General features: G+C 40.8%; 1 protein-coding gene and 1 non-coding gene across 5 annotated transcripts in view; both read right to left on the bottom strand.

Moving 5' to 3' along the window:
• WLS (Wnt ligand secretion mediator) overlaps positions 1–16,147 on the bottom strand; it is a 135,956-nt gene that overhangs the window by 77,382 nt on the left and 42,427 nt on the right. The window lies entirely within an intron of this gene.
• Positions 8,839–8,950, bottom strand: MIR1262 (microRNA mir-1262). The gene is given in 1 exon segment (NR_128286.1): positions 8,839–8,950. It is a non-coding gene; the product is annotated as a microRNA mir-1262 (primary transcript).

Here is a 16,147-nt window from a genome sequence, read left to right as displayed (position 1 = left end):
TTGGTCTCTACATGCATCACTCCACACACCTGCCCCTGAATGCCGTCTCCGTCCTCAGCCCTGGGCTTGTCCTATCTCATCAAACGGTTTATGACCATTGATGTTCCTATCATGCAGGAATCAAGTTGGGCCTGTTGGCCTGGCAACCTCCTCTGCTACTCCACATCCTCTTCTGAGTGTGAGTGAGATAGGGGCTCCGTTACTAACTGCTGAGTAAATCAACCCAAACTCCCTTATATAGAGGGACAACTGGGAGAAGGAAAGGCATTACATCCATGAACCTTATGTCCCGTGAGCAGGGCTAATTTCTATTTCTAGCCCATTCTAGGCTGAATCTCCATCAAAGAGCCCTGCTGGCCTGTTCACCCTCCAAAGTTCTTCTCACCAAGAGCAATCGGGCACCATTTTCTGATGCTGAAAAGATCTCAGAAATGTGTTTTCTTATAAATGAAGTATTTTTAAAAGAAATAAAACAATGTTTCCTAAAAGCTCACATTTTTTACTGCCTACTATGCGTAGACATTTTCACCCATGCAGATGCCAGCCAGATAGAAACCATCACAGGCAATTTCAAAGTGAGGAAACTGAGGCCCATGGTCATGCTACCAATGTGAGAGGGAGGCAAAATAAGAACCCAGGTTTGCCTGACTTGGCAGCTCAAGTACTTTCCCATTATGTCTCTCAGTCATGGGTTAGGAAAGTTAGGAGACCCGCTTCTTGCTCTAAAAAGGCCACTATTTAGCCATATGATTTCAGTAAGTCACTTTACATAATGTATTATTTCATAAAATAATACAGCTGGATCATAGGCTTACTAAGATCCTTTCTAGTTCTAATATTTCATGAATGTAGAAATCTAAAACACCTCCAGCCATTTGCTGCCTTCTATAGTTAAGGCACTGAGGCCAAAACAAAGAACTATAAAACCATTCCTGTCCTCGGGGCACTTATAATGGAGTTTGAGTGACAAGGGATCACAACTTGAGTTTGACTAATGGAAGAGTTAAACAATTAAATACAAAAATACCACAGAACCAGACTACAGGGCAATGCTTGAGAAACACCACCACATATCAGCATAACTGTACAAGGAGAAAAGTAGATTTCAACAATGGTAACACCCCTAACCCCAAAAATACGTTTGTGCTGCCAGCAGAAAGAGAAGAAGAGACGGCGCTTGCAGGAAAAGCCAGCTACTAGAAGAGATCCCGTCTGTTTCACAGGAAAGCTTTGTTTCTGACAAGTTTCGTAAAGGAAAAAGTAGGCTAGAACAAGCCTTTTTATTTCCAACCCACCTTTTCTTCGTTCCCATGAATGAGGAGGGGTACAAATGAGAGCAGGCAGCCAGGGACAAAAATAATATGGCTGGTGGTGCCTGACCTCTTGGATTCCTGCCAACAGAGAAGCCTGAGAGGCAACATTTAATTGTGGAAAAACCAGCCTGGCTCTCCTCTTATCTTTTTCCTCTGTGACTTAAACCCACAATTACTGGCAACCCCTAGATTCCGAGTCACTCAGCTGGTGGTGGCAGCAATGGCTGTGTCTGTAGCTAAAAAGCAAAAGGGAGTCAGATTTTACCTGCCTCCGAAGCCGGCCCTGTGAGCACAGCCCTAACCCAGCTTGACAACGTCTCCCATTAAAAGGTTCACAGATGCCCTCCCGTTGGGAAAACCACCAAGTGAGAAGTCCAGATGGGAAAAAAAGAAATATGATTTTCAGCCGCTGTATAATTCAAAGGACAAGCTGCAAGTCTCAAATCCTGAATTCCACATTTTATTTCAGCACTAGAGACATTATTTTCAATTCCTTTTCTTAAGGATCAAACTCCAAATTTCTTAGCTGGTCATCAAGGCAACTCACCTACCAGCCCCTCTGTCTTTCAGCAGCTCATCTTTTTTCTCTACTATGGACACTTTTCTACAGCCCAACAAATGGGCTTACTGTCCTTTGCACACATGTTATTTCAGAGCATTTCATGGTAGAAAAATATGGTCTTAGTCCTCACTTTCTCACCTACAAATCACTTTGGAGAAGTCACTTAACTTCCATAATTTCATACTTGTTTAAATTTAAAACTTGTTCTCCAGTAATAGCCTCACAGAGAACAGTAAAGATTTAACCTTGAACATCTAGCATTGAGCCTGCATAGGAGATGCATAATCAACGTTTCCTTCTCTATATATCTAATGCCTTTGCTGAGTCACCTTCATCCAAAAGAACGTTCCCATTGCTAACTCTTGTCTGATCTTCCCTTACCACTCTTCTGCTCCAAGAGGTTGTCTCCCATACACCTCTGCTCCCATCTTAATATTCTTCCATTTCAAAATAATTTACATGTTGCCATGTTTACAGTCAAATATAATTAGATCATGTCTGTGGGCACATTCTCCTAAGGATGCTAAGAATTTCCCACATCTTCTATTTTAGGACTTTCTCCAATTGCTTCAGTGCTGATCAGCATGCATTTTGGTACTCATGAGGCATACCCTCGTTGGGATTCATAAACCTCTGAATTCCATGGGTGAGCTTCAGGGCTTCCATTGAAATAAGAATACTAAATGTGCAAATGGGATCTATGCATATATGTCTCCCAAGGTTAAAGTCCTTGACCTGAAGTTAATAACCACTGTTCCGAAGTAATGAAAGGCCTGTGGCTAACATCCACTGGGGGTCCTTGTTCTGAACACTCAGCCCTGACACCTATGTTTCTGGGCTTCTGTGTCCTCTTTGGAACACAATTCCTCCTTTCTATTCAAGTCCAAGAATAATAACTACTCACTCTTATTTATTTAGAGACAGAATCTCACCCAGGCAGGAGTGCAGTGGTACAACCTACTGGGCCCAAGCAGTCCTCCTACCTCAGCCTCCCAAGTAGCTGGGACTACAGGGGCACACCACCACATCCTGAAAATTTTTGTATTTTTTGTAGAGACAGGGTTTCACCATGTTGCCCAGGCTGGTCTCGAACTCCTGGGCTCAAGCCATCTGCCCACCTGGGCCTCCCAAAGTGCTGGGGGATTACAGGTGTGAGTCACTGCGCCCAGCCAACTACTCACTTATATTGAGCATTTACTATATGTATCCAGCACTTACTATGTAAAGGCTTCACATGTACTATTCTAGTTTAATCCTTACAACAACCCTATAAAGGTAGTACTACTATTATCTCTATTTTATAAGTGAGGAAAATGAAGTACAAGGAAGTTTGAAAAACTTCCTTGCCAAGGGTCGCATAATTTATAAGCAGCAGGCCAAACACTCTGGCTTGAAAGTACTTAACCCAGTGCTGGAGTTGTCTCTCCAAGCTCTTTTACTTTCCAGAAAAAAATAAGACTGCCCTTGGACTGTTTATTTGCCTTCACAGTGTAGGTGATCACAGATTCCAATATCTTTAAAACCCCACCTTTGACTCAATCAAAACATTTCCCTTTCCATGAGTTAATCATTTCCCCTTCTATGTTTATGGACTCCTTTGGGTACTTAGTGCACTGAACACAGTGGTGTAATTTTTTAATTCTCTCTCCATGAATTAGACTGTGAGATCCTAATTATTTTGAGTACACATGGAATATTTACTGTGCCTAGAATTGTGCTAAGTATAAGGACATAACAATGAACAACACACTGTCCCTGCCTTTAAAGAATTCAGTCTTAGGCCAAGTGCTGTGGCTCATGTCTGTAATCCCAGTGCTTGGGACTTTGGGAGGCCGAGGTGGGCGGATCACGAGGTCAGGAGTTTGAGACCAGCCTGACCAACATGGTGAAACCCCCGTCTCTACTAAAAACACAAAAATTAGCAGGGCGCGGTGGAACGTGCCTCTAATCCCAGCTATTCAGGAGGCTGAGACAGAAGAATTGCTTGAACCCAGGAGGCGGAGGTTGCAGCAGGGAGCCAAGATCACGCCACTGCACTCCAACCTAAGCAACAGACTGAGATGCCATTTCAAAAAAAAAAAAAAAAAAAAGAATTCAGTCTTGCAGGATAGAGAAAACTAAACAAAAGAGAGTTATGATGGTTTCTGTATTATGAAGAATAAAGATTTATCTTTGTTTCTCAAATCCTGAGCAAGATGCTAGCATGTAGTACAAGTCCCAAAAGTGCCTATTGAATGAATGAATGAAATTGGGAAAGGGTTTTCAGATGCTGAACTGCTAAACTGAAAGATCTACCATCCCATCATGAAACTCTTTGAGGTTATTTATACACTGACTCACCTAAAAACTGCTTCCTGTGTTGGTGTCTATGATACATTTTTTAATGTCAGACTAAAAATACACTTCCAGTACACCAACCCTGTCTGCCTACCTAAGGAGTAGAAATGAACACAAGGTCGCATGTAACAAAATAAAAGAAAATTCACTCATTTCAACACTAAGCTCACCCTCTAACAAGAGCATCTGTCTTGACTGAGCACTATCTTCTAGAATGGTTTTCACTGGAGGATCTCTGAAGTCGTCTATTTACAAAACCAAAGGGATACCAATGAGATTTTTTATAAAGCCAGAGAATCTTAAGTCACGGACTCTCAACTTCAGAGAGTTAGAGTAGATGGGAGCTTAGGGATCATCTAGTATAATCTCCAGTTCAAAACAGGAAACACTCCGTAGCACCATCAATAGACTCATGGTGGGTTCAAGGCATTGGAGTCCTAACATCACGTACACTAATAGCCTCTCGACTTCCCAGCTGGGAGACTGGCAAATCATGTAAACTCTCTCATCTTCAGTGTCCTCACTCTGCCAGATAGAACTGTTCAGACGATCCGATGAAATAAACGTTGTCTTAATCAGCGAACATTTGTTTGCAAGTAACAGGACTTCACCCCCACTAACTTAACCAGAAATCAGCTGGAAGAATAGAGGACTGCTTTAGGAAAATCAAGGGCAGAAAATGCTGACAAGCTGGAGGGTCTGAAACCAGGAATAGAAAGCTGTCAGGAGGAAAGTCAACTCTTGTAGTCTACTGTAATTACACCAATAGTCTTCATCTCCGTTTTCCTCTTTGTATCTGGTCTTCCCACTCTGCCAGTCAACAATCACGGCTTCTCTGTGCACGTGTAGAATGATGACTGCCCAGGTGGCTCTCATGGCTTTTCATTTTAAGTGCTAATAAAGGTAGACCTCGAATTACTGAAATGCAATTTCTTGTAAGAGAATTTGATTGCTTCCCCTTTGGCCAAGGGCCCACTGCTAGTCTGATCAGCTATGGCTTGGGGACTGATCATGTGGCCAGCTGCCCATTCAGTAGAGTTGGTGGAACATGCTGAGGGAGGGGGGAGTTAAGGCCAAGTTCAGGCTGAGGCAAATGACTGGCAACAAAGACAAGCAACAGCATCTCTAGTGCGATAGTACTTTGCAAAGAAAGCACTGCCCTGTGCCAGCTATCACTGTGGCCATCCTTATGATCCTCACCAACCATCTTCTGCTTGACCACTACCAGTAACAGGCTGCTCACTACTGGCAGAGGTAACCTTCTCATCAGCAAACAACTACAGGTATTAGAACTCTTTTCCACGTGACAGCAACTTCTTTTAAGATACTAAACTGAAATATTTGTAATCTCCCAAGCCTTACCTTTAATGAAGGCATAATCTTGCTTGTTAGGTCAAGCCTGGGCTTTTCTTTCTAGTCAAAATATGAATAATGGGCAAAGCAAGATGTTGGGAAAAAGCTGAGTGTTGGGAGGGAACTGAGGCAGGGCTTGCATAATGTCCTCAGGAATGTGTCTAGACTTGCTGGCTCCTTACTTCTAGCCCTCCTAGGCTCCTAGGCTCCTATTCCCATTATCTCAAGTAGCAGAACATGTTCCATATAAATGCTAAACCATCACAGCTGTAGATCATGTGCCTGGTCTTTTGACCTCCACATTTTCACCACCTGTTTCTTTGTTGGATTACAAATAAATAGCGTGGGCTCCCAGAGCTGGGGGCCTTCACAGCCTCCGTACACTAGCAATGGCCCTCTGGTGTCCCAATTTTCTCTCTCAAACTGTCTTTTTTCTCAATCCTTTGACTCTACTGGACTTTGTCACCCCCACGACCTGATGTTGGGTATGATCAGCCCAACACAAGAGAAATAGATTCACTATACAATTATTTTAGGAAACAACGTAGAGCAGAAAAAGCCAGAACCTCTTCTTCCTATAAAGAATTACTACCATCTTTCTACTAACACCATTACTAATAACTCACTAAAGCAAAAGGGGAGCTGGAACTGTTTCTAGTGTCAGTGTGTAGACAATAGGTAGGGTTGGGGAAAAGGGTTTTTTCCAATGTAGAGTCCCTAGCACTTTTGCAAGCAGAATTCTGCCTTGCTCTCATTTAACTTCCTTTTGCTTAGAAAAATATAATCCAGAAAATAATCTTCACTTCAGTTTTTTAAGTTAACCAAGATAAAGGTGTGAATTCCCCATAAAAGAACCTCACATTAGCTATGTTATGACCAGCTGGCATTTAAATACTGACAAGATCCAAAGTTAGAAGAGGAGGTGAAAACACAAAAATAACTTCTATACGTTGGGGGCACCATTATGGGATCTGCTGCTTCTGGCTTCTCTGCTCTTCACATTAGTCAATGATGTAACCAGGTTTTTATTTTAGTAATCAGGATATACTTGTATGGATGCAAAGAGAATCTCCTCATTTATATTCTAAACTCAGAGCAGGAAATGAGACACATGGGTGATCTGCAGCTGTGGCACTATAAACAGGACCAGCCTACCACCTAGTCTAGATTCTAGACTGCACTTCATTCCCTGAAATACTGACTGGGAGATTTTAAAAAATTGAAAATATATCATTTTAGAACAACCAGTGCAACTTCTGTGCAAGGATATTAGAGTCCGCTGTTTGGTAGAAGACTGACTCACCTGTATGGGGTGGTGCACGTGTTGTTAGGTGCCATCTACCTATCTACACCACTGAGGTACAATGAGGAGATCCTGCCCTGGCTCCAGCCACCTGTGCCACCGTGGGCAAGTACCACAGAGTTCAAGCTTTCTCCTACTGCTAAATTAAAGGATTTAGTGCTTTAACTTGGGTCAACCACCCATTTGCAAACCTGACAAGAACCACACACACTCTTACTTCAAAAATGCATATAAGTAAATACGACCGAAATTTTATATAATCAAGGGGTTCTCTTAGCCCTCACACTCCAGTCTAAACTGCTTGGTTGATGATTATTAGACCAGCAGCCCTCTAGTATTCCTTCTAGCACTCCAAGCTAAAATAAAACAGCTGATGTTTAGTAACGATTTCTGTAAATTATTCAACACCATAGAAGAGTGTTTTGTTAAGACTAGAGACTAATCTAACACAGTCTACTCCCCAATGTTAAATTGACCAGAAACCAATAGATGACTGGAAGGAAGCGTATGTAACTAGATATACCAAACTATAAATACTAACTTTAAAATCTTGGAAAGGTTTTGGAGGAGTGCTACTCTGTTTCTGAATTGGAATTTTTCATTTGCAAATGCTTAACAAAACCCACCAAGCCAGATAGAGCTCTATAGTGATGTTTATGGAGAAGCCTTATAATGACGTTGTCCACGTAATGTGCTTACCAATAATCACACCCAAATAAAACAAAGCCAAAGGTTCCCACGCTCCTGCCAATACAAACATGCTCACAATGGTTAATTCCAAAGGAAGAGCTGTCAAGATGTGCCTGAAGATTTCCTCAAAGGGAGAGATAATTCATGAGCAAACAAACATCATGTCCCTAATCTTCTCTATCCTGGGGTAAAGAAAATATAGTTTTCTCCCAAGATTTTAGTTGCTTTCTATCCCAAATCAGTAAGTAAAACTGATTCATACTGGTAAATTCCAGGTTCTAGTCTTGATTTGAAGGGGCACACAATTCAATAAGAGTAAAGGGGACTGGCCATGTAAGCCCATCTTGAATACTGACAACTTCCCTACCATTTACTTAACACTACAAACCCTACTCCATTTAAGCCTCTGAGATCTTTTTGCTGTATTTTGAGCTTTTCAACTTACCTTTTTTGGAGGGAAAGGAGGGAGGAGGAGAACAAAGGGAGAATTTGAAGTTTTTATTTCTGCTTGCATTGACTCAAATTGTGGTAAAGAAATTTAAAAGGTAACTTTAAAATTTTGAATTTTGGTGACACTAGCCAACAATAAAAACTATCTAATTAGAAATGTTAGAGAGGTTTTTTTTCTTTTTTTTTTTTTTTTGGAGACAGAGTTGCTCTGTTGCCCAGGCTGGAGTGCAGTGGTGCAATCTTGGCTTGCTGAAACCTCTACCTCCCAGATTCAAGTGATTCTCCTGCCTCAGCCTCCCAAGTAGCTGGGATTACAGGCACACACCACCACAGTGGGCTAATTTTTGTATAGATAGGGTTTCACCATATTGGTCAGGCTGCTCTTGAACTCCTGACCTCAGGTGATCCGCACACCTTGGCCTCCCAATGTGCTAGGATTAGAGGTGTGAACCACCACACTCAGCAAAAATGTTAGATAGTTTTAACACAGGCTCTAACATGGTCATAAATTAAAGAAGATATGGTCATAAATTAAAGAAGACCTCTTTTTGGTGGGAGTAGTAGTAGGGGTTGGAGAGTAGAGTTATAGATTTCTTCTTAGCAGTTGCTTCCACATATTTTATTAATAAGGACTATCTGCTGAAGCATAGAAATACAGTCATGTGACTATCATACATCCAATGGCCTGTTCCATCATAGCAGGGATAGTTTTTATGGTATATGGAATCCTCTGCCCCATTAAGCTCTCTTTATGGACCTTTCCTCAGAAGCATCAGAAAACACAGAATTAAATATCACAATTCTTGTTGAAGGCCAAAATTAGTTCCCAGAAGGTTTCTTTGACTCTCATCCTTCTACAAATTCACCCATCACCATTCTAGATAATGTGATGGATGAATTTATAGAAGGATGAAATTCACAGAATTTATTTTTTATGGTCAATAGATTGTTCCTTTATTCCAGTTGTCTTCTCTTTGTCTACCTAACATTCTATAACCAATGGACAAATGGAAAAGCACAATTACTTTGCCAAAAGTTAGTCAACTTTCTCCCAGGACACTCAGCCATCTAACTTGAAAACTGACTGGTAATATCATTCTAATTACTTTTTAAAGTAGAAACTTGTTACGCAGAAATGCTTTCAGTGTGGGGAAAGAAAAATCACTTGCCACTTATAGAAAGAATTCTACTGCTTCATGTGGCCATTTGTAATAATGAAACAAATAAGCAAGCAAGACTTAACACTGGGTTCTAGTGTACAGCACAAGGATCAAGGCGAAATATAATGCTTTCATTACGTAAGAATAGGAGAGACATTATTCTGGCTTTCCCCTACCCTTCATCATTTACCAATATTTCTTCAGTCTCAGGAATTTTTCAACCCCTGAAACTCCTAGATTTACCACTCAAGGCACAGCTACCCATCTTGAGGCTTTCTGTCAATGACTCTAGTGCTTCTATTTCAACAGCCTATAGATTTGAAAGCTGGAAAGAGAGATATGTAAATGAATCCTCTAACTTTGATCTATGCACCCAGGTTCCTCAAAAGAAGCCCTTGGAGAGTCTGGGGTATACTAAGTGTATGACTTACAGTTGTAATCATTAGAGTGACAACCCATTTCCAGTGGGTACCACTTTAGCCAATCCAAACCTTTATTTTCCTAATGCATAGAGTGACTTTTTCAAAAATGGTGGTATTTGAGAAAGTATTTTAGAATGGCATCTGTTAACAAAACTAGGTATACCACTCTAGAGTATATTTTCAAATAACAGAATTTGACCTTACAGAGAGTTCTAAGACCATAACGTAAATAATCATTTTCATCAATGATTCATAATACATCCAGACTCCAAATGTTAAGGCTGACTTTTTTCTGACACTCTTCTCTGCCTACTCATACTCCTTCTATTTCCTAACTCCTTTAGAGTAAAAATTGAAATCCCATATCCCTAACAACTAGACAGTAGCATCATGTTTACACCCTGACAAATTCATTAATTCTGTACCTCTGAAATATTTAGCAAAAAGCCAGCACTGACTCAATCATAGATTTCCACAGATAGGTATGTTCATATTTGTAATTGGTATTCACTGAAAGATCAATGACTCCTGTTCCCAAGCATCTACGAGTCTCTGGATTTTCTTAACTGGCCTCTTTTCCTCAGCTCTTACAGACTATTGTTTTAAAACTACCATTTAAAAGTTGAACTCCGAGTGAGGGGAAAAACAAACAAACAAACAAACAAACAAAAAACACCTTTTTCTGGCTCCCACTCCACTCATAATCAACATAACACAGACTACTTGTGACCCATATGTGATGGAAGGAGAGGGGCACAGAGTTGGGGGAGGTTTCTCCACATAGCAAGCAAGCAATCACTTCCACAGCAGACATCAGCTGGGTGTCCAAAAATTCAATTCAATTCAATTTTGACACCACTTACCTGGAAATAGCGTCAGGTCCCATAGGTTGAAAGCTCAGTCCCATAAGACTGCCCCCCATTTCAGATGCCCATCGCAAAAACAGGTTGTGGCCTGTTATAAATAGGCGTTCCCATGACCCTTCTCCTTGGGATTGATTGATTTGCTACAGAGGCTCACAGAACTCAGAGAAACACTTTACTCATGCACATGTTATAAAGGATATGACAAAGGATACACATGAACAACGAGATAAAAGATTCATAGGGTAAGGCATGTGGTATGGCAGGGGTCCCTGACCCTCTGGCAGCAGACAGGTACCAGTCAGTGGCCTGTTAGGAACTGAGCCACATAGTAGGAGGTAAGAGGTGGGTGAGCAAGTATTACAGCCTGAGCTCTGCCTCCTGTCAGATCAGCCAGCATTATATTGTCATAGGAGTGGGAACCCTATTGTGAAGTATGCATGCAAGGGATCTAGGTTGCATGCTCCTTATGAGAATCTAATGCCTAATGATCTGAAGTGGAACCATTTCATACCCAAAGCATCTCCCATCCCCTCATCTGTGGAAAAAGTGTCTTCCACAACACTGGTCCCTGGTGCCCAAAAGGTTGAGGATGGCTGTGGTAAGGCACAGAGCATCCCCGTCCTCTCTAGGGCGTCATGCTCTCGGAACCTCTGCAAGTTCAGCTATCTGGAAGCTCCCAGCACCCAGCCCTTTTGAGTTTTTGAGGCTTCATTACCTAGGCATGACTGATTGCTTTATTGGCCATAGGTGAGTGACTCAATCTTTAGGCCTTCTTCCCTCCTGGCTGTTGGTGGGTGGGGCTGAAATTAGTTCCCCACCCTTCTAATCATGCCTTGGTCTGTCAGGTGACCACTCTGAAGCTATCTGGGAGTTCCCAGCCTTCAGTTGACTCATTAGCATGCAAAGAGGCATTCCTATCACTCAGGAGATTCCAAGAATTTTAGAAGCTGTATATCAGGAAATTTATTACTATGAAGTACCTTATAATGCCATCGTTTTTCTCCCAAAGGCACCAGCTTAATTAAATTCAGAAATGAAAACAATGCCCAGCTTCTATAGTGTAAGTCAATGCGTTTCTAGTTTTCTGAGGGTTTAGAAACTCAAATCCTAGCTAAAACCTGTATCACTTTTAAATTGAAAGATTTAAAGGGAATAAACATTTAACCCCAAGTGACTAGAAGTCATTTAAAATATGTAGTCCTTAGATTATTTTATCTACTCAAAGGCTCTTCAAAAGTACATGAAAACACTGCCCAGACATGTATTATAACCCCAGCTTTAATTTCAGAGCCCAAACATGAAATCTCTTCTCATTGTTTGAAATCTGAAACCCATTTCAAAGACTGCCTGGAAAAGTTAAAAAAAAAAAAAAAATGGATTGGTCTTGACTTTTCCTTACATATGAAGTAATACTGTTACAGGTGAATCTCTGATAAGCAGGAAACCATCATGTGTAACAGGATGTTGTTTGCCACACTCCCGAACTCTTCTCTGAAGTCCTGTTCATTGCTGTCAGAAAGGAATCCAAAGTAATGATAAAAAAATAGAAAAAGTAGACAGTCTCATGCATTCTTAATACCAAAATCAGAGAGAAATCTAGACTTGATGTGCCTATTATACTAAAATATGAGTGTGTGTATGTATATTGCTGAATATATATAACATAATATATATAATCTGTATGACCAATGTCTTGCTCAGTGTCCATAAGCAAAGAAAGAGAGGATAAATTTAAGGAAATGAATATTCCCACAAACACAACATGTAACTTCTTATATAAAAGCAATCAGCTGGGCACGGTGGCTCACGCCTGTAATCCCAGCACTTTGGGAGGCCTAGGCAGGTGGATCACGAGGTCAGGCGATCAAGACCATCCTGGCCAACATGGTGAAACCCCGTCTCTACTAAAAATACAAAAATTAGCCAAGTGTGGTGGCAGGCGCCTGTAGACCCAGCTACTCAGGAGGCCAAGGCAGGAGAATCGCTTGAACCCGGAAGGCGGAGCTTGCAATGAGCCAAGATCGTGCCACTGCACTCCAGCCTGGGCGACAGAGCGAGACTCCACCTCAAAAAAAAAAAAAGTTAGCAGCCAAAATGTGTTGCTGCTACTCATGAAAAGTATTTTTTGGTGTGGTTTTCTTGATAGCTCTATCAAGAAAGATCAAAGGAATAATTAGTGGTCCATCTTGTTAACTTTTTAGTACACCCCTATTAAACGCTAGTTCTTAAGTTTTAAGAAAATTAAGGATTTTTTTAAGATAGAAAGCTTGAGTACAGTATTTTTGTAGATGAAGATAAAATACTTTAGAGCATGAAGATGTACATGAGAAAAAATAAGACATTCATATTTTATTTACATATAAAAATGTTTTAAAGCTTTGTCAACATGGGCGTTTTTGTTGTTTAGGATTAATATTTGCTGGGAAGTAATTCATCTGTGAAATTATTTAATATGTAGAATTATTCCTTAGTTTCTGGTTTGGGAGAAATGCTCAGGAGTTCAGCTTAAAATCATTTTATTCACACTGCTAAAGCTAAAAAATGTAAACAGGGAGTTTTCAATACATTTCAAAGGAGTTTGGAGAATTCTAAAATATTCAATCCATTTATAATCAATATAAAACATCATTAGAAACTGGCAAAAAAAAGTAGCTAAAAGTATTCGAGTTATTTCACATTACTGGGAAATTTCTTTTTCAAAGTTCAGTTATTAATAACATTCAGTCAACATATTTAACCTTTTTTCAATTTTGGTGGTATAATTTTAGAAATTTATCGTTGACTTTTAAAATTTCACCTAAACTTACCTGAGGCTCTGCATTACGTTACTCAATGATTCTGATGCCAAGTTTTGAAATCAAATTATAGGCCAGTCACCTTCAGTGATGTAAAAGGTAGAACCACAAGATAATCCAGCACTTTCCTCACAACCTAAAAACGGAACCTGTGGCAAGTACCTGCCCAACTGTTAGACTATGCTCTAAACAACTGCCTGTCATGTAACAGGCTGCTCAAAAGTAGCAACATACTACTCCTATAGTCAATTCTTAACTTCTTAACCACAATTTCATCAGTGTAAAAAATATAGGAGCAGTGGGGACCAGACATATATATTGAAATGTTAAACAACAAAACTCTTATTTTGAGGTGTGGGGGGGGGGAGGAAGCACTTCAATCAGTTGCTTTATGTTCCTTTTAGTGGCAGAAGAATGACACAATCCAGTATTTTCATCCACAGCTTCCTATACACAAAGCTGTGGATTTCATAAATGTAAACATACTGCATAATCTGCCCACTGGGAGTTTGTAACTTAGTAAGGACTCAGAGAAGACAATTCCACTGTGCAGACCACAAGGCTGATAAAGTAAACATCACAAGGCCAAGTAATGAAGGATGTGTAAGGAAAGACAGATTATATCCAGGAAGGAATGAGGACGGGAGATAATATAGAAAATACCTAGGAAGGCTCCAGGGGTATGTGACATTTGGGATGTTGTGAAGAATGAGTGTAGGTTTTTCTGGGAGGAGCCCTTCATTTGGGAGAAGGGGAATCACAAGAGAGGAAGAGGTAGGCAGGATCAATTATCAGCAAAGACGCAAAGGGAGAAACTCTCTGGATGTGTTTACAGGGCAGGAAACTATTCCTGTTGAGGATGCAGAGAACGGTTACAGGTCAGCAGCGAGGAAGGAGGCTGAAAAGAAGCCTTGAGCCAGAAGGGCTCTGAACACCGAGTCTTATTTGTTAGTCACTGAAGATGTTTTGAGCGAGGAAACGATAAATTAAAGCTAAGAGTCTCCTTATCGGAGGTTTCACCTTCAGAGGTTTCAGTTACCAGAGGTCAATCACAGTCTAAAAATATTAAATGAAAAATTCCAGAAATAAACAATTCTTAAGTTTTAAATGATGCACTGTTCTGAGTAGCATCATGAAATCTTGTGCTGTCCCCCAATAAGAATCACCTCTTGGTCCAGCATCTCCCTGCTCCTGCCTATTAGTCACTTAGCAGCCATCTAGGTTACCAGATCGACTGCTGTGTATTACAGTACTTGTGTGCAAGTCATCCTTATTTTCTCTCATTATTGCCCCAAGGCGCAAGAGTATGGATGCTGGCATTTCAGATGTGCTAAAGAGACAAGTCAAGTGCTTCCTTTAAGAAGATAAAATTCTCAGGCCGGGCGCGGTGGCTCAAGCCTGTAATCCCAGCACTTTGGGAGGCCGAGACGGGCGGATCACAAGGTCAGGAGATCGAGACCATCCTGGGTAACATGGTGAAACCCCGTCTCTACTAAAAATACAAAAAAACTAGCCGGGCGAGGTGGCGGGCGCCTGTAGTCCCAGCTACTCGGGAGGCTGAGGCAGGAGAATGGCGTAAACCCGGGAGGCGGAGCTTGCAGTGAGCTGAGATCCGGCCACTGCACTCCAGCCTGGGCGACAGAGCGAGACTCCGTCTCAAAAAAAAAAAAAAAAAAAAAAAAGAAGATAAAGTTCTCAACTTAAAAGAAAAAAAATCTTACGCTGAGGTTGCTAAGATCTACAATAAGAATGAATCTATCCTTAAAACTGTGAACAGCATATTTTTTTCTGTTTCATTATTAATTATTGTTAATCTTTTACTGCACCTAATTTATAATTTAAACGGTATCCTATGTATGTATGTATAGGAAGAAACATCATGTATGTATATAGGGTTCAGTGCTGTGATTTTAGGCATTCACTGGGGGGTCTTAGAACATATCCCCTGTGGATAAGGAAGACTTCTCTCTACCGCATGCTTCTTTTATAAAGACTAATCTCACTAACCAAGGTGTAGAAGTAAGAATTGGAAAAATGGCTGAATTTCAGCAATAAGCATAAATATAATTGGATAATTTTAATAGCTACTTTTAATTTTTAATTTTTTAAAATAGTACTTACTATGTCCAGGCTGGGTGTGGTGGCTCACACCTGTAATCCCAGCACTTTGGGAGGCCGAGGCAGGTGGATCACCTGAAGTCAGGAGTTCGAGACCAGCCTGGCCAACATGGCGAAACCCTGTCTTTATTAAAAATACAAAAATTAGCTGGGTGTGGTGGCATGCACCTGTAGTCCCAACTACTCAGGAGGCTGAGGTAGGAGAATCTCTTGAACCTGGGAGGCAGAGATTGCAGTGAGCCAAGATCGCACTACTATACTCCAGCCTGGGTGACAGAGTGAGACTCCGTCTCAAAAAAAATAAATAAAAAATAAGTACTTACTACGTCCTAAAAGTTTTACATAAACTAATTTATTCCTTAGAGTGATTTGGTTAATTAGGCATTATTATCCATATTTTACAAGGGAGGAAACTGGCTAAGAGAGGTTCTGTAACTTCCCCAATATGGCAGAGCTTTTAAAAAGTGGTACAAGGATTTAAACCCATCACTGTAGGACTCCTAAGCCCATGCTCTTAAAAAACCTTCTGTCTTACCCCCAGTCTAGATATAAATCAGGGAACATATTTCAAATGAAACCGTGAATCTGTTGAAAAGTATGCCAGCAGGTACTCAGCCTCTAAGATAGTCCTCAATGATCACCATCTCCTGGCATTCATGCCCTTCTGTCATCACCTCCCTTGAGTGTCGGCTGGACTTACTAGTTCACTTCTAACCAACAGAATACAGCAGAAGTGATGGAATGTCGCTTGCAAGATTCAGCGGTTTCCCTCTCCAGC

Source organism: Macaca mulatta, chromosome 1 (genome assembly GCF_049350105.2).
Source record: "Macaca mulatta isolate MMU2019108-1 chromosome 1, T2T-MMU8v2.0, whole genome shotgun sequence".
NCBI lineage: Eukaryota > Metazoa > Chordata > Mammalia > Primates > Cercopithecidae > Macaca > Macaca mulatta.
This window is presented reverse-complemented; position numbering and strand designations above follow the sequence as displayed.